Source organism: Lupinus angustifolius, chromosome LG08 (assembly GCF_001865875.1).
Source record: "Lupinus angustifolius cultivar Tanjil chromosome LG08, LupAngTanjil_v1.0, whole genome shotgun sequence".
Classification (NCBI taxonomy): Eukaryota; Viridiplantae; Streptophyta; class Magnoliopsida; order Fabales; family Fabaceae; genus Lupinus; species Lupinus angustifolius.
Genome location: NC_032016.1, coordinates 3581026 through 3605733, shown reverse-complemented (window position 1 = coordinate 3605733; position 24708 = coordinate 3581026). Strand labels below are relative to the sequence as shown.

General features: G+C 28.6%; 2 long non-coding RNA genes across 3 annotated transcripts; both read left to right on the top strand.

Moving 5' to 3' along the window:
• LOC109353779 lies at positions 15858–18121 on the top strand. 2 transcript variants are annotated; one of them, XR_002108488.1, is made up of 5 exons: positions 15858–16347; positions 16468–16567; positions 17400–17433; positions 17514–17593; positions 17994–18121. It is a non-coding gene; the product is annotated as an uncharacterized LOC109353779 (long non-coding RNA). The 2 variants fall into 2 exon arrangements; XR_002108487.1 differs by having other exon boundaries at positions 15861–16567.
• On the top strand, positions 19711–22037 carry LOC109353783. The gene is made up of 3 exons (XR_002108489.1): positions 19711–20484; positions 21315–21348; positions 21430–22037. It is a non-coding gene; the product is annotated as an uncharacterized LOC109353783 (long non-coding RNA).

The following is a 24708-nucleotide window of genomic DNA, read 5'->3' as shown; positions in this document are numbered from 1 at the left end:
ATATATATATATATATATCGAAAGTGTAAAGATATATAAATAGTCATTGTATTATTCATCCTTTCTTTGGATCACTTTTTTTTTGAAGAGACAATAATAATTATTGAAGATTGATGATGGATGATACAATAATAATGTCAATTTTTTTTTACATCAGTCTATATATCTTTTTCTCATACAAAAATATAACAAATGGTTATCAAGCGCATGCAAGGTGGAATTAAAGTTTAAATATGATAATATTTTTTACATTTATGGCCATGATTAGATAATAATAATTATTCCTTAATAAAAAGATTGGACGGGAATAGCTATAACTTAAGAGCATTGGATTTAGTATCTTCTATGTATCTTAGTACCAAAAGTTGTCTCTAATGATTAACCCATTCTTCTGTTGTTTTCTTCCTCTTGTTTTCTGGCCTCACTGCAAATTTATAATCTTCAGCTATTTTACATTTTTCAATCAAAATTAAACTTACAAAAATAATTGATATGCTATTACACATTTTATCCTTATTTATAAGAAACTTTTTTTGTTTAATCAAAGATACTCCTCACCCTACATATGGATCTCTTTCAGAATGTGTGATTACTTCTTTCAACAAATCATTCTCTCAAGAATTAAAAGTTTAACTTTTTAATCTATGTGAGGATCTAGTGAATGATAGGATGTATGTTATGATGTTGATTATGAGTTTTATTATAAAAGGAATATGATAGGATAGTTGATTATGTAGATTTAATTAAGAGAAAAGTGTAAAAAATTTATACACTGTCATTGTATCATCACCATTGATGTTTAATTATTGTTGACTTTTCAAATTCAAATGAAGGATGAATATAGTGTGCATGTGAATAAATCTTTACACTGTCAGTGTACAGATTTTACACTCTTTAATTAATTAAATAGTTGATATTACATTAATATTTCTAACATGTTCTAATGTTGTAAGATGATGACACTTGTAGGGTCATCATCATATTATGTTGTCTTCATTCTCTTTAAATATGCTATTGTTCATCCATAATCAATCAATGAAATATGAACGTTATCTTTTAGTTTTATCTCTTTCCTTAGGAGTAGAATAATTATAGCTTGATTCCTTGATGCCTTAACCATTAAACCAACACTTTATAAGATACTTATAACTAAATTTATATTAAGAAAAAATAGATAAAAAATAGTAGCTCTCAAATTTGTTAAAAATACATTAAAATTCCAAAACTACTCATTCAATTTTCATCATGTGAAGTGAAATATGTATTGAGTAATTGTGTAATAATTATAGATGGTGTATTTGTTATAGAATATTCAATGCTATCTAAATATTATAAAGTAACTTATATCCAGAAGTGGTGTAAGGAAGATCTACTTAAATTATCATATATAATATATAATTAAAACTTGAAATAACTATAAGTATGATTATATTTTCCTCTTTTTGCCCTTAATACTTTTTTTTCTAAAATAAAATTATATAATCATATATAACTATAATTAGTACATCTCATTTTAAGTTGAATATTATAATAAATATAAAAATTATAACTTAAAATACATCCAATAAAAAACATTCTAAATCTCTAAAATAAAAAATACAAATTTAATACTTAATATCATAAAATAAGGATGCGGGTCGGCAGACACATAGTGTATGTCGACACGCTAGTACTATATATAAAGGGAAAATATGATATAACTACCATGGTGTAATTTCACTTTGATGTTTTTCCCTTAAACTTTTTAATTTCTACAAAAAAATCATATAATATATCTATACTATATATAAAGCCAAAACATAATATAATTATCTACATGACATAAATTTAACTTACTATTTTGCCCTTATAATTAATAATTATTATAATATTTTTCCATACAATAAAAAATATAAATGAAGGTTAGAGGAAGCTACATCCACTAAATATATCAAACTACCAATGCATTTTTTAATAATATCACAATTCATTTTTATATTTTTTATCAAAAAATTATAATATCATGTACGAAAATTCTCTAAAATGAACTATATAAAAATTAAATATTAAATAATAAAAAGTAAAAATGTGGGTCGACAGACACAGAGTGAATGCCGACACACTAGTACTATATGAAGCCAAAACTTGAAATAACTATCACCATGATTCTATTTTTCTATTTTGCTCTTAATATTTTTATTTCTAAAATAAAACCATATAATCATAATTAGTACATCTCACTTTAAGATGGATATTATAATAAATATAAAATTTATAACATGGTGTACATCAAATAAAAAACATTCTAATTCTCTAAATAAAAAATACAAATTTAATACTTAATATTATAAAATAAGAATGCGGGTCGGCAAACACAAAACGTATGTCGACACACTAATACATATATGAAGGAAAAACATGGTATAACTACCATGGTGTAATTTTACTTTCCTATTTTCTCTTAAACTTTTTAATTTCTACAAAAAAAAACCATATAATCATATATAACCACCACCAATATATTAACCACATCTCTAACATTATAATAAAACAAAACGTCATAATATAAAATATCATAATAAAAATACAATATAAAGTATAATCATACAAAAAATATTCTAATTCTCCGAAATAAAATATATAAAATTTGAATAATTGACATTGTAAAAATAGAAATCTATATTGGCAGGTATGAAGTGTCTATCACCACTAGTATTATATAAAATTATTGTCAATATTCAATTTATGATAACAACATTTGTGAGGAGGAACCACACAATCTAAAAAATACTTCCTTATACATTATATTATATTATTATTATTATATATTATTTATTATTATATAATAAAGGGAGTACTGTGGTTAAAAAATAAATTATTTAAGCTACATTTTACTGATTTTTGTTTTTTAATTGTACATTAGTTGTTGATTGACTTTTTGTTGTTGTTTTGGTTTGACCAAGCATTACTTTGAGATAATGGGATTAACATTCATAACATATTTTCTGTTGTATATTTTAGTATTATTAAAAGTATTTACTCATTCTTTTTAGGGAAAGAACTAATTATTTTTGGATGTATAGTTGTTTATCATAATAAATATTACGCTTAAGAATTAAATCTTTGACATTTTAGTCATCCTAAATATCTAGTAGAAACATATATCACTGTATCAACATTTTTTAGTAATGTCGTCATTCTATATGCTATAAAGTTGTGATTACTAAAAAGTTATATATTAGCGTCTTCATTATTGAAGTAATTTTGTTTTTCTTGAGTCTATGCATCCGATAAAGTCTGAATCTGAATATCCAACCACCTCAAGGTGATTTGATCTCCTATAAGTAAGCATGCGATCATTTGTACCTTTTAAGTATCTCAAAACTTTCTTTACAGCTTTCCAATGTTCTATACTAGGATTACTCTAGTATCTAAGCATACATTAAACTCTCAATTATAGATGCATAAGGAATTTCTTCCATTTGCTTCCGTTCCAAATCATTCTTTGGACATTGCATCATCTTGGGATATAATGTATGCCCAATAACCAATTTGTCATGTTTATAATAATAAAGTTATATGTATTATCATCTTAATATATTACCTATGAATTGTCAATAGGATATTCTTGTGAAGAAATATATATTTTCCTTAGACTTGAGATTATCATAGTAATTAACAAGTTATTTATTATATTTTGATATCGGACACCTAATGTCTTATGATATTAGTTGAATGATTATTGAGTATAATTAAATCCTTGTAGAATTAGTGACTAATCAAGAAAGAATCCATCAACTCGTGGTAATGAGTTTGAACTCTATAGAAATAAAGACCTTGGCCAAGGGAAATTGAATGAATGAAGAAATGAGTTTCTTAAGTCATTCACTACGAGTTAACTTATTAGAATTTGACAATTATACCTTATTCTAGAGTTAACATAGAGTTGTAAAGATGGAAAGAAATATTATATTAGTCTTCTAATGGTTTTAAAGTAAAAGATATTACTTCATTTCTATCCGGTCGTTAAGGAGTGTTGCTAGATGCCAACATTGATTAGTAAATTAATGAGTTAATTTACTACCGGTTTAGTAATGAACCTACGGGGTCACACACTAACGAGTGTTCTGATTTTTGTTGGACAAGAAAATATTATTGATTAAATTAAATAGTTTAATTTTGTATATTTACTTTTAAGTGGAATATTATTGTATTTTTTGCTAGCACCGAAAATACAAATAATATTATTCAATCATCTTTAACTATGAAGCACGGATTCGTCAAACACCCTCACGTGTCGGTGTCCGACACGGATACGCTCGGATTCGCATAGTCAATTTTGAAAACCAAAAACCAAAAAAGTTATGCTGAATTGATGAGTGATTAATTGGCATTAAATGGATTCATGAAGTTTTGATTTTATGCTAAATTAATGTGTGATTAATTGACACTAAATTGTTTGAGGGAGATTTTGGTTTTATATAAACCAAACTTCACGTGTGATTCAAAACACACATACAAAAGAAAAAAGTTTGTATCCTAATTTTTGGGTTGTTTGAAATATAGTAGTGTTGAGTTGATTTTTTCACGAATCAAGTGTTGATACAACAAAGATTACTCTTAGCGTGGATACGCGTGTAGGACCTTCATACTTTTGAAGGATTATTTTCGAAAGTCATCGCAGTCTCCTGAGGTAATTTTACAAACCGTTTTGTCTAAACTATTATAGTGTATGCATATTTTAACACAAATAGATCCATAATTTTCCACAGTGTATGTTATGATATTAACTTTCACATCATACTAAATCTGAATTGGAACGGGAGATGTTGAATTCTGAATCTCTCTAAAACTTTGTTAATATATGCTTTATGAGACAAACCTAAAAGTCCTTGTGATCTATCACGAAATATTTCTGTTCCAATCACATAGCTTTCGTCACCCATATCTTTCATTTCAATTTTTTTAGAGAGAAACGTCTTAGTCTCATTTAAAAGAACAATATCATTAGTTGCAAGCAAGATGTCATCAGCATATAGAACCAAAAGGATAAACTTACTACCACCGACCTTTAGGTATATACATCGATCAACAATGTTTTCCTCAAACCCAAAGGATACAATAGTATCATTAAACTTAAGATACCACTATCGCGAAGCTTGTTTACGTCCATATATTAATTTCTTAAGTTTATACACCATGTGTTCTTTTCCTTTTTCTATGAATCCTATTGGTTGATCCATATAGACCTTTTCTGTTAAATCCTCATTTAGAAAAGCGGTATTCACATCCATTTGGTGTAACTCCAAATCATAATGAGCCACCAATGCCATGATAATCCTAAGTGAGTCTTTCTTAGAGACTGGTGAAAACGTCTCTTTATAATCAATACAATCTTTCTGAGTATAACCTTTTGCTACGAGTCTGGCCTTATAACATTCTAAGTTACCATAGGAATCACATTTGGTTTTGAAAACCCACTTACAACCAACTGTTTTGGAATCTTCTGGTAACTCAACAAGGTCCCAAACCTCATTTTGTTTCATAGATTTTAACTTATCTTTCATGACATTTAACCATTTATCGGCATTATCACTATCCATGAATTGTGAAAACGTAATTGGGTCATTCTCAATTTCTATGTCACATTCTGACTCATGTAGGTAAACTACATAATCATCATAAATAGCAGATCGTCTTTCTCTTTGATATCTTCTTAATGCAATCTCTTGTGATTCTTCTACTATAGGTTCATCAACTTCATTTTTAGTAATGGGATTATTTTGTTGTTCTCCATCATTACTAATCGGTTCAATAACTTGAGGAACAACATTATTAGGGACACAAGTAAATGGAACTTGTACCCTCACTTCTTGAATTTCCACTTTACGTGGTGTTTCACTCCCACTAATTTCATCATTTTCAATGAACCTAGCATTCCCAGTCTCAACAATTCTTGTTGTATGGTTTGGACAATAAAATCTATACCCTTTTGATTTTTCTGGATAACCAATAAAATAACCACTGATTGTTCTTGCATCCAGTTTCTTTTCTTGTGGATTATAAATTCTAATTTCCGTCGGCCATCTCCAAACATGCATGTGCCTTAAACTAGGTTTCCTTCATGTCCACATTTCAAAGGAGTCTTTGGAACTGCCTTACTAGGAACCCTATTTAATAAATACATGGCGGTCTTTAAAGCATAAGTCCACAATGAAATGGGTAGAGATAATTACTCAACATACTCCTAACCATATTCACATGTTCTATTACGCCTTTCTGATACACCATTTTGTTGCAGTGTACCTGCCATTGTGTATTATGCACATATGCCATGACTTTCAAGGAATTTAGCAAATGGACCTGGATGTTGTCCATTTTCATCATATCTTCCACAATACTCACCACATCGATCAGACTTGATAATGCTTTTTTATCTAATTGTCTTTCAATTTCAGTAATATAAATCTCCAAGGCTTTTAGTGCTTGAGATTTATCAGATAATAAATAGATATGTCCATAACGTGAAAAATCAAAAAATGAAGGTAACGAAATATTTTTCCTTATTGAAAGAATTAATATCAAAAGGTCCACAAATATTTGTGTGTATAATTTCTAGAGGCTTAGTACTTCTTGTGGCTCCTTTCTTTGTGTGTTTTGTTTGTTACTATTAATACAATTCACATAGATATTCAGATCGGAAAAATCTAAATCCGTAAGGATTTCATTCTTTACTAATTCTTTCAGTCTTTCTTTGGAAATATGTCACAAACGTTTATGCCACAAGTAAGCAGAACGTTCATCAATTAAGCCACGCTTAATTCCAACGTTATGATGCAAGGTTAAAAGTGTTTCAGAGAAAAGATTATCAACATTTAACTTGTACAATCCATCACATAATATACCATTACCAATTAAATGAGTATATTTATACAAACTGAAACATTCATTACCAAATTTAAAAGATTATCCAGCAACATTAAGTTTAGATAAAGAAACCAAATTCTTAGATATATTAGGTATATAAAGGGTTTTAAATAAATCTAAATGATGTCCAGTGTTAAGGATTAAACGATAAGTTCCGATGACTTCCACTAGAACCTTCACTCTATTTTTCACAAAGACAAATTTTTCATTTGGTCTTGTAGTTCGGGTCATAATGAATCCCTACATAGTATTAGAAACATGGACAATACATCTAGAGTTAATCCACCAAGTATTATAAGGAACTTCTGCTAAGTTTGATTCAAAACATACATAAGCACTAGGCTTACCTTTCTTTTCAAACCAACCTTTGCGTTTTGGACAATCCTTTTGGAAATGTTCAATCTTTCTACAGAAACGACAATCGTTATCATGATGTTCTTCTTGTGGATTTGAGAAGAGGACTCATTAATCTTTAAGAGTCTCTTCCCTTTCTTGTCATGTTTCTTACTGACTTTCTTTCTAGCTTCTTGTGGAATGATTTCCTTGGCTCCTCATTCTGGTTTCCTCCTGAACTCACATACTATGCAATTCATGCACATTCTATTTATCTTTCATGGTGTTATAGTTCATTTGGAAAAGGACCATATTTAGAGAGTAATGAATTTAGTATAAATTGTACAAGGAAGTTTTCATCCACATCCATTCCCAATGTCTTAAGTCTTACTGCAATGTCATTTCAATGACATGTTCATGCATAATACTAGAACCATCAAATTTCATGGTGGTCAATGTACTCATTAGTCTCCCAGCAAGAGACTTGACAACAATTTGGGAGTGCTCTTCCACAAACTTTAGCATTTCTTTAGCACTTTCAGTTTTAGGTAGAGCTGACTTAACGTTTCCAGCAATACTCATTCGCATATACATTAGACTCATTCTGTTTGATCTTTCCCAATTTCTATAATGAGCTTTATGTTCTTCAGTGCTTATATTAGTAATAGCATTTGACTTATCTTCTCTAAGTGATAAATCCAAATCTATTACCCCAAGGTAAAATTGGATTTGTTTACTCTATTCAGAGAAGTTAAGTCTATTGAAAGTTGGAACATATGAGAATTGCGAATTCAAACAAAAACGTTAAGGTTTTGAGTTACAAGCAAAATTAATTCAGATTACTTCATAAGTGTATATTAATGTCTACCTTTGGGTAATTCATCAATGTACCATACTAGACATAATGATACTAAAAGAAATTCACATAATTTGCAATGATGCATGCATAAATTAGAAACATTTATTATCTTTGGATATATAAATATAAGTAATGATGCATTTATACTACCAACATTCATGCTCATTGATTATAAGAACAAATAATCAACTTTTGGGTGATTCTTAACTGTCTTCCAGTAATGAACTTCAATTTACTCATAAACCAATAATTGATGTATCATTCTTAGTATCAAATTAATGAGTAAATGAAATATGATCCTACAATTTGGAATTAAATAAACATAAAGATTTGACCATTTTGGTGATTAACAAACCTATCATACAATAATTCCAAACAAATTAAATAAAATATGATCATACAATTTGGAATTAAATAAACGTAAAGATTTGACCACTTTGGTGATTAATAAACTTATCGTATAATAATTCCAAACATCTAACAAGTCATAATATTATCCTTACATATGACTTCCTAAAATTAAACATAAATTACAAAGTTACGTACATATTCACAAAACAATTGCATTAAAATTTCAAATAAAATCGTAACTTTTATGTATATAACATATATAACACATATCTATTAATGTATATATTACATATATGTTAACGTAATAATATATATTAGTTAACGTTATATATAAGATATATTCTATTATGCTTGTTACTGTTTCGCTCTAATATATATATATCAACGTAATAATATACATATATCATGTTAGTCTTTCTTTCCGATATAGATATATATATAATTGTTATTATGTTTCCTATTTTTTTTTATATACATGAATATGAAAGGCAAACAGAATAGTAATAACCCTCTCTAAAATACAAGAATAGAAGCACATTAGGTAACATTAGTAATAATGTCTAGTTTACTACAATAGATTTTTGTAGAGTCACTTTTCATTAAACAAAGCATAATGAATAATGCAGATACGAACATGTGCAGAATGTATATAATAAGTTTAGTTACTTTCTGTTAATATGAACAGAGCAATCAACAATGATATGTTCTTTTTCTGGGCTTTGTTTATTATAACACAGCATAAATAATTATATATGAGTTCTCTAAATATTCAAGAATATATTTCAAAACATCATTTAGAATCGAATCATCATTAGTGGAAAACTATAATTTTAAACACAGTGTTCTGATATTACAAGTGAACTTATCATGGAAACCATGTATAAATGGATCTTAAGAAATCATAGTTTTTACATCATAAGAATAGTTATAGATTACCTCTATCCATGACGACACAATCCTCCTTTCTGATGTTGTGTGTTGTTCTTTGTCAATAGAGAAACTCTTCTATCTCTTTCCCTTTCTTTATATGCTTTTCTTTATTGATAACTAATAGAACAACCTTTCCGGGCAGAGATTGAGACTATGTTTAAAGTCTTTCTGATGAGTATAGTGCTTCCATCAAGTACTATATATAGACTCTTTTTCAAGAGTCTTACCATTTCATTCACAACTCTCCACCTCAAGAATTATAATATTCAAAATAAATTAATATATTCTTTCATGTCACAAGAGATATTCTTACAGATCATGGACGAACGTAGATAGTCATATTTTTAAATGTAGTTTGTAGTGTTTAATGTTTGTGTATTGGGTCGAGTTGATTGAGTATATATACATGTATATTATAAGTGTGTGTTATGGTGTACTAAATTGCTAGTCTAATATTTAATAATATAGTAGTATATGCTCAATATTATAGCATTGGTTAAACCTCATTAACATATTTTATTATACATTTTATTTCATTATTTGTTCTCACCTAGTGTTGTAAGAACTGGACCGTACAATGTGGTCTGACCACTAACCGAACATAAAAATAGCTTTAGTTTACAATCTTAACTGAATGAGAGTTGGAATGCTTTTATTGGAAAATTCTGGTCTGACCGTACTAAATCATATTAAACTGGAATAACTTGGGAAGTAAACCAGACGCACTACTACATTTTTGGCCTATGGCAACGCCTCCACCTTCAACAGTTTTAAAACCATGGTCTTAAAGTAAAATTGGCAACGGTTTAAAACCGTTGTCTTTTCATTGTATTAGACCACGGTTTTTAGTAATTTTATAATAAAAGTTCTAAAACTGTGGCCTGTTGTATTTTATAACCACGGTTTTAAAACTATTCCCTATTAATTGTTCTTCCTTTCTTCTATTTTTTATCTTATTTTTATGCTAAAAGATGTGACCTTTTAATTTTACATGTTAATGGTGTCTGAGATTGTTTCGGTCTGTCTAATTTTTATGGTTAAAAATGAGACCTTTTATCTTTACATGTTAATGGTGTTTGGGTTTCTTCTGATTCATTTTTATGGTTAAAAAATGAAACATTTTATCTTTACATGTTCATCGTGTCTTCCATGTTCAACTTTCTTTGTTACCAAACATTTTTTTCATTTCTAGTTGTAAAAATGAGTCATTCTGTATTGTCTATCTTCAACGTCTATGAGTTTGTTCATTTATTCTTTGCTTGGATTCTTAAAAATCAATCATTTACTTTTTTTTCCTTAAAAATCAATCTTTGTGTCCTGTTTTTTTTTTTGTTCATTTTTTTTATCATAATTATGGTTTATGTGTATTTTCCATATTTTGTCTCATTTCTATGCTTAAAAATGAAACCTTTGTGTATACAGTATGATGTTTGGAATTATGTAGATTAAAAAATGTGACCTTTTAATTTTACATGTTAATGGTGTTTGGGATTGTTCCATTCTATCTCATTTTTTATTTAAAAATGAGACCTTTTATCTTCACATGTTAATGGTGTTTGGGTTTCTTCCATTCTAACTCATCTTTATTGTTAAAAACGAGACATTTTATCTTTACATGTTCATCATGTCTTTCATCTTTTGTCATTTGTAAGCATAAAGGTAAGTCCTTTGAAGTTTGCGTGTTCAAATGTCTTTGTTACCAAACATTTTTTTTTCATTTTTAGTTGTAAAAATGAGTCCTTTTGTACTATCTATCTTCAATCATTTACTATTTTTTTTTCTTAAAAATCAACCATTTTGTACTGTTTTTCGTATCTCCAACTTTAGTCTTTCTAAACAAAATCAATCAGATTTGAAAGGGTGTAAATTTTCTACATGGTTTTTATTCATTTTTTATATTAGTCTCTCTCTTTCTCCATTTTAATATTAATATTTTATTTTGTGTGAGTGAAATAGGAATCTTAAAAGATTTGTATTATACTTCCAAAAATTTAAATATATTTATTACATTTCATGTGTCATTTTTCATCATTTTGATATTCATTCATGATGATGCACTTAAAAGATGGACTTTTTACACTTAAAAGATGATATTCATTCATGATGATGCACCTAAAATTTTACAACCCTTAAAAGATGGACTTTTTTATCAACAAAAATTAAGCCTTCCTACATCCAAAAAATTTAAAATTATAAAAAATAATATACAACTTTAACTCTGTAAACTGCATTACATGACTGAGATAAATTAAAAAAATGGATTTAGAAGCTACAACAAGAAAATGTTATCCACAAAAAGGGTAAAGTACCAATTATAGATTTTAAGTAAGGAAAATATTTTTCTTGCACTTATAAAAACGCTTATAATAATAATAGCAAGTTTTTAAATGAAGTAATGGCCAAATCGTTCTATATGGAAAAAACTCAAAACCAAAATGAATTTCCTTTTAGCTAATGTAATTAATGATTGTGTGGAAAATAATTTGAAGTATAAAAATATTAAAGTTCTCAATATATTGAAAAATACGATTGTTTATTTTGAATCATTGTGACAATATTCATCAATTATATTATATTATATATTATTTGAATCACTGTTTTAATGTAATCAATGTTTGATGGGGAATAATTTGAAAAGTAATTTGAAGTTTACATAAACTATTAACATTATAAGATATATTTTATTTATGTTTGTTTGAATTATTTTGGATTCCTTAATTTTAGGAATTCTAATTATAAATAGAAGCGTGTTGACATGCACTAGGATAGGAAAGCGTGTTGACAGGCACGACAGTGCATGTCAACACGCTTTCCTATCCTTTGTAATGTATAGTTTGTATTTTATAAATTCAAATATTCAATTTTTTAAATACACTTTTAAAATAAGAAGATAATAAGAATAAAATAAGAAAATAATATTATACGGTTTTTTGGTAAAAATAAAAAGATATTGAGGGCAAAATAGAAAAACACAAATTACACCATGATGGGTGGTTATTTTGTGTTTTCCCTTTATTAATAGTATAGAAGTATAGATATATTTATAACCCTTTAATATTTGATTCTAAAATAGCTCATAACAAATAAAATTCAAATCGTATGAAATTATTATTACTAATTATTAAAATAATTTCTGCGTGTAAACATTCATCATGTAAAACATAGTGAACATCAATATAAAATAAAACACAATGATTATTGATTTATGTTAATATTGTTTATGTAAATATTCAAATATTTAAACATAATGAGTATCAATATTTTTTTGGTACTACCAAGATTATCTCGACACATATTTGGGCAAGGAACTAATGTCTTTCGAGGTGATTGTCTCTCTCAATAAGTGTCGCTCCTAGGAATCAAACCTTTAATATTTTGGTCGTTATGGGCATCAATTATTTTTTAATAGAATAAAACATAATGAATATGGTAAAAAAAAGACCTTATAAATTTATGTGGTACTTATAAACATAATCCCAGAAAATATGGTGCAAATATAGAGAATATAGAGGAGAAATATTATCTCATACAAATTGAATTTTATTTGTTACGAATTATTTTAGAATCATATATCACACTTTTAACAATCAATGTTGCTAATAATTCATATAATCATACTTTTAACAATTAATGTTGCTAATAATTCATACAATCATACTTTTATGATTTTTTGGTATAACAAATTTAAACTGGATATATAGTAAGATAATAATAATATAACCGCAATGATAATATTAACGAGAGAATGATAATATTAGATACAATCATAAAAACAATAGTAAAGATAATATTATACATTAAATTAACGAAGAAGTGAATTTCACTCATTATTTCACCTCATCATCCAACACACTCAGATAAAAAATGCATATGTTATATAATTGCTAAAATTATACATATATCCTAAAAAACAAGTATTAATATTGCATATGTAAATATTCAAAATATTTAAACATGATGAACATCAATCTAAAATAAAACATAATCATTCTAAAGATACTCTAAAAAATATGTCATAAATTTGACTTCATTAAAAAACCTAATATTGCAACTCAGACAAAAAACATTCATCGTTAAACACAAACATCAGCGGACCAATGGTTTTAAATTTTAATTATATCTTAGTAGATGCTTTTACCATTTTCTTTCTCCATTTGTTCTTTCATAGGTTCCTATCCAAGTAAGTTTTGGCCTTCCTATCCCTAAATACATGCTATATGTGGAAGGCACATAGGCACATAGCTTAATGATGATTGGATGTTGGAAAATTTACAGATGTGGTGCACCTTGACCAAAAAATTACGGTTTTGGTGCACCTTTTAGAAATATTATAAAACTAGTGTAACTTTATAGAAATCGGCAATTCCATTGCCGATTTATGTATTTTTTTTCTCTCTCCTCCCCCAAAATCGACACTAGGGAGGGAGTTTTACTAAATTATAAATTTTTTGTACACTCCCCCCCTAAATCTTCAATAGGGGGAGTTTTATACTTTTTTATTTTTTTCTCTCCCCTAAATCGGCAACAGGAGAGTTTTTGATTTTTTTTTTTTAACTTGTGGGAGTTATATTATTAGTTTTAGGGTTTAATTTTTCAAACACAAATCCTAACAACACACAACGTAATAAATCTTGTCAACTCTAACCCTAATAACATAACACAATAATGAAAAACACACATTATAAAACTAATAATATATTATGTGTGTTTTTCATTATTGTGTTCTGTTATTAGGGTTAGAGTTGACAAAATTTATTACCTTGTGTGTTGTTAGGATTTGTGTTTGAAAAATTAAACCCTAAAACTAATAATATAACTCCCACAAGTTAAAAAAAGATCAAAAACTCTCCGGTTGCCGATTTAGGGGAGAGAAAAAAAATAAAAAAGTATAAAACTCCCCCTATTGACGATTTAGGGGGGAGTGTAAAAAAATTATATTTTAGTAAAACTCCCTCCCCAGTGCCGATTTTGGGGGAGGAGAGAGAAAAAAAATACATAAATCGGCAATGGAGTTGCCGATTTCTATAAAGTTACACTAGTTTTGTAATATTTCTAAAAGGTGCACCAAAACCGTAATTTTTCGATCAAGGTGCACCACATCTGTAAATTTTCCATTAGATGTTATTACTTCTAATTATTTATGTTTGAAGAGGTAAATAGTTAAGGCAATGTTTGAGGGATAAAATTACATTTTCAATGAGAAACCTTAAGGTCTATTTTTTTTTTATAGAATTTGTTATGGATTTGCTCTGATGTCTCGCGCTATATTTGGATGGTTAGGTAAGATTTTTTTAATGAAATTTAGAATTGGAACACTTATTAAGGATAAGTATATTCAGAAATGGTAATTTGTTTTCAGTGAAAATTTATCTTTTTTATGCTTATGTTCATGTTACTTTAAAAACTTAATCTTATGTTTTTTTGCTACATGAAAGTAGCATCAAAGTTGTGTTACAAGATTTTATAGTGGTCCTGTCCAAGAAGATGAAGTATTTATGAGTGATGAACTGCATTCCATCGCACACTTTCAACTAAATGATCAATTTTATCATGTGTTACATATTGTTATAAAAAAAATATTTTTATGATGTCCTTTTTGTTTTAATCAGTTATCTTCTCTACTTTAATAAGTAATGAAACTAAATACTATCACAAAACAGCTAAATGGATAGACTAATAAAAAATATTAAAAGTTTTGTGAAGTTTTAAAGCTTTATTGTTGACAAGTATTAGTCATAACGTTAAAGTTATAACTTTTACATTTTTATTGTTATCGTTATTTTGGTAAATATAAAATTTAAAAGTTATATTATTGTTGGAATGTACATGAGCTTAGAACTATAAAACCTAGAAAGTTTTAATGGATAAATCTTTTATTATTATTTTAAATTATTAAAAATTAAAATTTGTATATTATGCGGAAGGCATGTAGCTCCATGATCATTAGACTTTATAGCTTCTAATTGTTTTATGTTTGAAGAGGTGAAAAGTGAACACCATGTACAGGTGATAAAATCATATTTTGGATCAAGAACATTTGAATCTATTTTTCTACATAATTTATTTGTTTCATGTTAGGAGCCTTATCATTTGTTTAAGTGTATTATAGAATTTTTACTTAGGATTTGGTGAAAAAAGGAGAGTGGTTTTTTATATGGTGTTGTTATTGCTTTCAGCAATTTCGTGATTGATATTGTTGTATATCAGTTTCTGATTTCCATCTAAATATATGAAACGACCTGTGCGAATGCATGGATAAACTTAGAGTTTAATATTTCACATTTTTAGACTAACATGGAAAACTTAGACATGAGGTAATCATCAATAACTTCTTTTAGATTAACAATTTATTCTGTTATTGTTTATATACATTCATGCAAAATAAATTATCGCCGGGTCTCCTACTAGTTTATTTTAAAAAGATTATTTTGTTTAATATGAACATTTTTCTTTTAAATAGATAGTTTTGTGACTTATGTGTTCTTCTTCAAACTATGAACCTTAGCCTTCTTCTCCCAACGTCGTCTTCTTCACTCTCCTCCACCACTGGTGTGATAAGATCCCCTCTCCACGTCGTCACCTTCTCCGAACATCGCCACAAGCCACAGCTCTTCATATCCACAACTTCTTCAACTTTATCCTTCTCCATTGAACATTGCCATTTTCTTCACAACGCTTAAGCTTTGGTTGAGGGAGAAAGATGGGAGAGGAAGGTAAAAGCTCAAAATCTTCGTCGCTATTCATATCTCGATGTTAAAGCACGAGAGCTCTTCTAATGGAATACAAGGTCAATCGATAGAATCCAAAAATATTTGAATCCCTAAGGGTATGAATCGTATTTCTCAAACCTCCTTTTTGAAATTTTCATCTTTGATTCAATTTATCTATGTGTCGTGTTTTCTCACTTTGGCTATCTCTCTGTGGTGAAACTCTTTGCGAGGTTCACGAGGAACTATGGTTATGGCTTTGTGAGTATCTTTATTATCACATTTTTTATGTCCATTTTTCATACACTGTTACACTCATTGTTTTAAATTGCAGTGTTTATTTGATTTACTATCTTATATGCATGGAATTGGAGAGTATAGGTGACTTTCCAGGATCTTGATGTAGCTCTGATTATTGATGGTCGAAGGGCTAATTGTAATTTGGCTTCACTTGGTCGACCACTGCCTCCTTTGCCTTATGGTATTACATACCAGCTTCATGACAATTTGTTTATCCAATTATACTGTTATTAATGTATACTAAAATTTAACCTTGATATGCTTAAACAATTGTTGAAGTCTCATCAAGTCACATATATGCTTGTTGTTTCTGATTGGCAATTCTAGCACTTCTCATTTTTTACTTTACCATTTGTGTTACGCCCAACCAATATTGTTTTCTTTCCCTTATATGCTTAGTCTACAGCAACATAAGCATTATGTCTTATTCTTCAATCTTGTGCTTGCTTCTTTTGTCTTATATAGGACGGATAAGACCAGCCTCTCCTTATGTTTTAATCCAAGTGTTAATATGTTTTTCTTTTTGTATGTTAGTTATCATGTTTGTATGTTTTACTTGGTCTTCTAGTGTTTTTCTTTTTGTTTGTATGCCAGTTATTATATTTTGTAGTGTTCTTCTTATTCTTTTGACTCAGAACCTTGCGTTGTGAGTGATCAATAAATCATTATTTTCTTGATGAATAGTACCAAATATTGCTTTTTAAAGCGTTAAATATAAGAGTGATAATCAATAGATATAATCTTCAATAAAGAGGAATATAGTTGTTACAGAGTATATTTTCTTTGCTCTCTCTATTTACTTAACTGTTGTGTATAGAGCATTATGGTTGTTATATTTTTTAATTGTATAAGTTTGTTTAAGCCATGGCATTAGTTGTGTTAGAAAAGGAGAGCTTAAAACTATGCAATGTGTACTCCGCACATTACACTTCTTATGTTCAAGATAAAATTGCGTTGTTATTCCTCCTTTCCCAGCAACACTACTTATCATTATTTTCTTGGACTTGGGACAGATGCTTGCGAGCTTTCCCCGTTCGGATGTACCAGGTATTTGCTATCAACATCTCTTCTGATAAAATGGATAAATATTCATGCTAAATATGTCGTTGAGTATTATTATTTGTCAGGCGTGGCTGCTATTCCTTTGCTCTCGTTTGGTATTGCGAGAGAACATATTGAGAGTCAATGGAAGTGATATTCGGCCATGGTACATACACTACACTCTGCTATATATAAGTTCTGTTGATGGGATTTTTTATAATGATATCTCATGAAACAAGAATCGATAATTGCTAATAAATGGATACGAGGTTCTTGGTTATATGCTTTGCTATATTGGTTCTGTGTTTTTTTTTTACCTTTGGACAATTCTTATTAGTCTTATCAAATGTAAAGTCTAGGGGAATGCCTTGTAAGCCTACTGTAAGTATTTTCTTTTGGGTGAATATGCCTACTTGCATATTGAATTTTTAACTAGTAAAAAAGGCATAGATTCTATTTAGCAGTTAACAGTGATATTTTTAACTACTTGCATATTGTGGCTTCTATTCCTTTGTTCTCTCATCACACACTAACAATTTCTTGCTTCATGTGTTAACTTCCTGTAGATGTGATTTCTACCATTATTCAAGGAACATGGCTTGCCTAAAGTGCAATATTGGACGCCTTGAAGACCAACCAACTAGTGAGTATGAGGAACATATGTGGAGAATAGAAAGTTGATTAAGAAGAAGAAAAAAATCAAGCTTTTGTATAGTAGGGTCAAATTCTAGTTGTAAAAAATATTTGGTTAGGCATGCCCTACTTTGGTATCATTTTATTAGAGATACACATAACCATTAGAGATGAGTGCAGGTATTTGATCACATGAATATTCTTTTAGGATGATCTTGTACACAATTATATACACTCATTTAATATTGTACAAATAATATATAGTATTATTGTTTTTATGACTATTTTTATTTATATTATTTATTGATCTGGCTAATGTTTGTTGTGGCTTTATTGTGCTTATGGATCAAAAACAAAATAATAATAATAATAATAATAATAATAATAATAATAATAATAATAATAATAATAATAATAATAATAATAATAATAATAATAATAATAATAATAATAATAATAATAATAATAATAATAATAATAATAATAATAATAATAATAATAATAATAATAATAATAATAATAATAATAATAATAATAATAATAATAATAATAATAATGCTATCTTCTTGGCAAAGAACCAGGTGTATCATGCTAGGACCAAACATATTGATGTGAGATTTCACAAGATCAGAGAATTGGTAGCTTGTGGGCAGATACTATTGCAGAAGGTTCACACTTCAGAAAATGCAGCTGATATGCTAACCAAGTTGGTTACTGTGGACAAGTTCATGCATTGCCTGAGCTTGCTGAACATTCACTGATGCTGGACTATGGAGCGCCCCCAACCCAATGGCGGAAGATGGAGATTGATGATATTCGCCAAGGTGGAGATTGTTGTGTAATGACTCAAATCTCTAGATAACAACAATACAAGTTATGAGTTTGGGCTGATGAAAAAGGGTTGGGGTAGAGGGTTATATATTTATGTTATTTAAACCTAATGTAATAAGGAGAAGAATAGTCAAACACTAATCCTTATTCTCTAATAATATATAGTGGTAGCCGTTCAATTCTTCCGGGGGACGTATACACAATTGGTCGTACATCGTTACCAAATCTCTTGTGTTATTCTCTTATCTCTATACTCTTTACTATCTGATTGTTTGCTTGTTCCCAACAATAATAATAAATTATAAATAATACATTCAACCTATATAAGAATGTAAAATCCATTCACCATTGGTCAACTATGTGAACCATACATCACTTATAACTCCCTATATAACATAAAAATATACACTAATATTTAACTATAATAGAGATACTATTGTCATGTAGCGTGAATGTATCTACATAACCATGCAATCACTACTACATTTTTGGCTTATGGCAACGCCTCCACCTTCAATGGTTTTAAAACCGTGATCTTAAAATAAAATAGGCAATGGTTTAAAACCGTTGTCTTTTTATTATATTAGACCACGGTTTTTAGTAATTTTATAATAAATGTTCTAAAACCGTGGCTTAATGTATTTTATAACCACGGTTTTAAAACTATTGCCTATTAATTGTTTTTTACCACGGTTTTTTATCATGTTGTCATAAGTGTTCTAAAAAATGTGGTCTATTCTTCTATTAGACCATAGTGTTTAACCGCTCCCTATTTATATCTATTAAAACCGTTCTCTACTACTTTTATTTTCAAAAAATTATTTTGTTTAACATGAACTTTTTTCTTTTAAATGGACAGTTTCGTGACTTATGTGTTCTTCTTCAAACTATGAACCCTAGCCTTCTTCTCCCAAACTTCTCTTCTCCCAACGTCGTCTTCTTCACTCTCCTCCACCACTGGTGTGATAAGATCCCCTCTCCACGTCGTCACCTTCTCCGAACATCGCCACAAGCCACAGCTCTTCATATCCACAACTTCTTCAACTTTATCCTTCTCCATTGAACATCGCCATTTTCTTCACAACGCTTAAGCTTTGGTTGAGGGAGAAAGATGGGAGAGGAAGGTAAAAGCTCAAAATCTTCGTCGCTATTCATATCTCGATGTTAAAGCACGAGAGCTCTTCTAATGGAATACAAGGTCAATCGATAGAATCCAAAAATATTTGAATCCCTAAGGGTATGAATCGTATTTCTCAAACCTCCTTTTTGAAATTTTCATCTTTGATTCAATTTATCTATGTGTCGTGTTTTCTCACTTTGGCTATCTCTCTGTGGTGAAACTCTTTGCGAGGTTCACGAGGAACTATGGTTATGGCTTTGTGAGTATCTTTATTATCACATTTTTATGCCCAATTTCATACACTGTTACACTCATTATTTTAAATTGGAGTGTTTATTTGATTTACTATCTTATATGCGTGGAATTGGAGAGTATAGGTGACTTTCCAGGATCCTGATGCAGCTCTGATTATTGATGGTCGAAGGGCTAATTGTAGGCTTCACTTGGTCGACCACGGCCTCCTTTGCCTTATGGTATTACATACCAGCTTCATGACAATTTGTTTATCCAATTATACTGTTATTAATGTATACTAAAATTTAACCTTGATATGCTAAAACAATTGTTGAAGTCTCATCAAGTCACATATATGCTTGTTGTTTCTGATTGGCAATTCTAGCACTTCTCATTTTTTACTTTACCATTTGTGTTACGCCCAACCAATATTGTTTTCTTTCCCTTATATGCTTAGTCTACAGCAACATAAGCATTATGTCTTATTCTTCAATCTTGTGCTTGCTTCTTTTGTCTTATATAGGACGGATAAGACCAGCCTCTCCTTATGTTTTAATCCAAGTGTTAATATGTTTTTCTTTTTGTATGTTAGTTATCATGTTTGTATGTTATACTTGGTCTTTTAGTGTTTTTCTTTTTGTTTGTATGCCAGTTATTATATTTTGTAGTGTTCTTCTTATTCTTTCGACTTAGAACCTTGCGTTGTGAGTGATCAATAAATCATTATTTTCTTGATGAATAGTATCGAATATTGCTTTTTAAAGCGTTAAATATAAGAGTGATAATCAATAGATATAATCTTCAACAAAGAGGAATACAGTTATTACAGAGTATATTTTCTTTGCTCTCTATTTACTTAACTGGTGTGTATAAAGCATTATGGTTGTTATATTTTTTAATTGTATAAGTTTGTTTAAGCCAGGGCATTAGTTGTGTTAGAAAAGGAGAGCTTAAAACTATGCAATGTGTACTCCGCATATTACACTTCTTATGTCCAAGATAAAATTGCCTTATTGTTCCTCCTTTCCCAGCAACACTACTTATCATTATTTTCTTGGACTTGGGACAGATGCTTGTGAGCTTTCCCCGTTCGGATGTACTAGGTATTTGCTATCAACCTCTCTTCTGATAAAATGGATAAATATTCATGCTAAATATGTCATTGAGTATTATTATTTGTTAAGCGTGGCTGCTATTCCTTTGCTCTCGTTTGGCATTGCGAGAGAACATATTGAGACTCAATGGAAGTGATATTCGGCCACGGTACATACACTACACTCTGCTATATGTAAGTTATGTTGATGGGATTTTTTATAATGATATCTCATGAAACAAGAATGGATAATTGCTAATAAATGGATATGAGGTTCTTGGTTATGTGCTTTGCTATATTGGTTCTGTGTTTTTTTTTTACCTTTGGACAATTTCTTATTAGTCTTATCAAATGTAAAGTCTAGGGGAATGCCTTGTAAGCCTACTGTAAGTATTTTCTTTTGGGTGAATATGCCTACTTGCATATTGAATTTTTAACTAGTAAAAAAGGCATAGATTCTATTTAGCAGTTAACAGTGATATTTTTAACTACTTGCATATTGTGGCTTCTATTCCTTTGTTCTCTCATCACACACTAACAATTTCTTGCTTCATGTGTTAACTTCCTGTAGATGTGATTTCTACCATTATTCAAGGAACATGGCTTGCCTAAAGTGCAATATTGGACGCCTTGAAGACCAACCAACTAGTGAGTATCAGGAACATATGTGGAGAAGAGAAAGTTGATTAAGAAGAAGAAAAAAATCAAGCTTTTGTATAGTAGGGTCAAATTCTAGTTGTAAAAAATATTTGGTTAGGCATGCCCTACTTTGGTATCATTTTATTAGAGATACACATAACCATTAGAGATGAGTGCAGGTATTTGATCACATGAATATTCTTTTAGGATGATCTTGTACACAATTATATACACTCATTTAATATTGTACAAATAATATATAGTATTATTGTTTTTATGACTATTTTTATTTATATTATTTATTGATCTGGCTAATGTTTGTTGTGGCTTTATTGTGCTTATGGATCAAAAACAAAATAATAATAATAATAATAATAATAATAATAATAATAATAATAATAATAATAATAATAATAATAATAATAATAATAATAATAATAATAATAATAATAATAATAATAATAATAATAATAATAATAATAATAATAATAATAATAATAATAATAATAATAATAATAATAATAAGTAATGGTTTTTCATTTTTTTAATAAAGGCAACGGTTTTTCGTTGACATTAATGATGAAGAAAAATCGTTGTCTATTTTAAATGACTAAAGGAAACAGTTTTCATGTTGTTGTCTATATGGATAATGGCCACAATTTTAAAGTCATACATTGGCCACGATTTTAAAGCCTTACCAAATGACCAATGACAACGGTTTTCATCTTCTCTTATAAGCAACAATTTTTAACTGTTGATGTTAACGATGAATGAAAACTGTTGTCTATTTAAAATATTATACAACGGTTTTACAAAAGTGTTGCCAAAAGTCAAAAAACCGTTGCCTAAACAAAAGGCAACGCCTTAGACTACCACAGTTTCAAAATTGTTGCCTATACCAAAGAGAACAATTTTACTAAATTTAGCAACGGTTTTTAGCCGTTGCCGTAGGTGAAAATGTTGTATTATTTTATATACTTAAAATTAGAAAAAATGAAACACTATTCTAATATTTTATTTTACTCTGTTCCAACAAAAAGATAGAGAAATATTACTTCAATATAATTATGTATAATTAATAATTATATAAAATTTTACATTTATATGTAATTATATATTTATTGAAAAAAATTAGTTATATATGAAAGTATGTAGTCCAATCAGACGACTTAACCATTTAAACCTAATACAAAATTTCTTCTAATTTAATGTAAAACTTAGGTTTCACAATATTAATACAGTGCACAAGAATTGTTTCCACCATAACTATATATATTATTTATATTACATTAAAATTCATATAAGACAATCTTTGAGTTTGAACTAAGGAGGGATCCACTTACTCTAAGAGTGAGTTTTTTAATTATTCTTCATCTTAATTATTAATTTTAAGAAATTTCAATGGTTTGGGTTAGTTAATAGATCTAAAAAGTTATACTAATTCAAAACTTCAGTTTGTTATAGAAAGTAAAGTCGTGTAAGTAAATTTTGATTAAAGAGAAGTGAAAGTGGTTTGGGGTGAAGATGCGTGAAAGAAAAGATAGTGGGACTGAGTGTATTGTTATTGTTATTCAGCAGACACATGCGTATGGGAATGTTTATGGGACCCTCACGACCAAAGAAATAAAGATAAAGAAGATAATGGGGTATGGCATATGTCAGATCGATCCTTCTCAAACACTTTTCTTTTCTTCAAAATTTACGTTAGACAAAGGAAGAAGAACTGGGACGGAAGCTATGATGATTGGTTAATGGTGGCATTGTGGGGGAGAGATTATGGACAGGAGATCTATTGTCTCTAACTCTGTTCCCGACTATATATCTAACCAATCACAATAAAACAAAATTGATAAAATTATAAATATTAAATATTTTTAACTGACATAGCATAATATCATTGGTTTGTGACAAAATTTGAAATAAAAAATCCTTATCGAAGATTGTGTTACATGCTTATACATTAGAGACACTTATTCAGAAAACATTTTTTATTAAAGAATATATATTATAGGTTGGTGGCCTAATCAAACTTCAAAGAATTTTTAGGGAAAACAGAACGATGAATAAGGGATAAATAATTAAATAATATAACTTATTATTAATATTATTTTAGAATGTTTGGAAGTAGTGAAATTTGGCCACCCGTAGAACTAATGTTTTATTGTAACTATTTAAAGACTTGCATTAATGTTCAACATGGAAGAGAAATATCAAAATTTAGTTTTATTATCTTCTTTTGCTTTTATCTTATTTAAAAATGGATTTATTTTACAAAAATATCTTGCTTTTGGTAGCATCATCCTTTTAATCCTATTAATATATGATATATTTCTTCTGTATAATATATTGTGAATAGATAAAATAGGGTTGAAAAGAATAAAATTGACCGATATATCAAATAACATCTTCATTATTGTTAGGAGATCTTCATCTATAAGATATAATATTTTTTATGGACTAAGTGAAAGAAGGATAGAAGTGAATTTGCACAATATGAAACTTCTTCTTTTACTATTCACAACTAATATAGAGATCTAGATAGATAAATTGTATTGATAATGGATTACCTAGAGTCATGTTTATAATATATATTGCCCCTCGTGAACTCACAATAGAAATTAAAACTATTTTATAAGGAGTAATGTCAAATGTTATTGATACATCTTTTTACCTTTTGAATCACAATAGAAATAGTTGGTGAGCTTTATTTAATAAAATGTCTGAAATATAC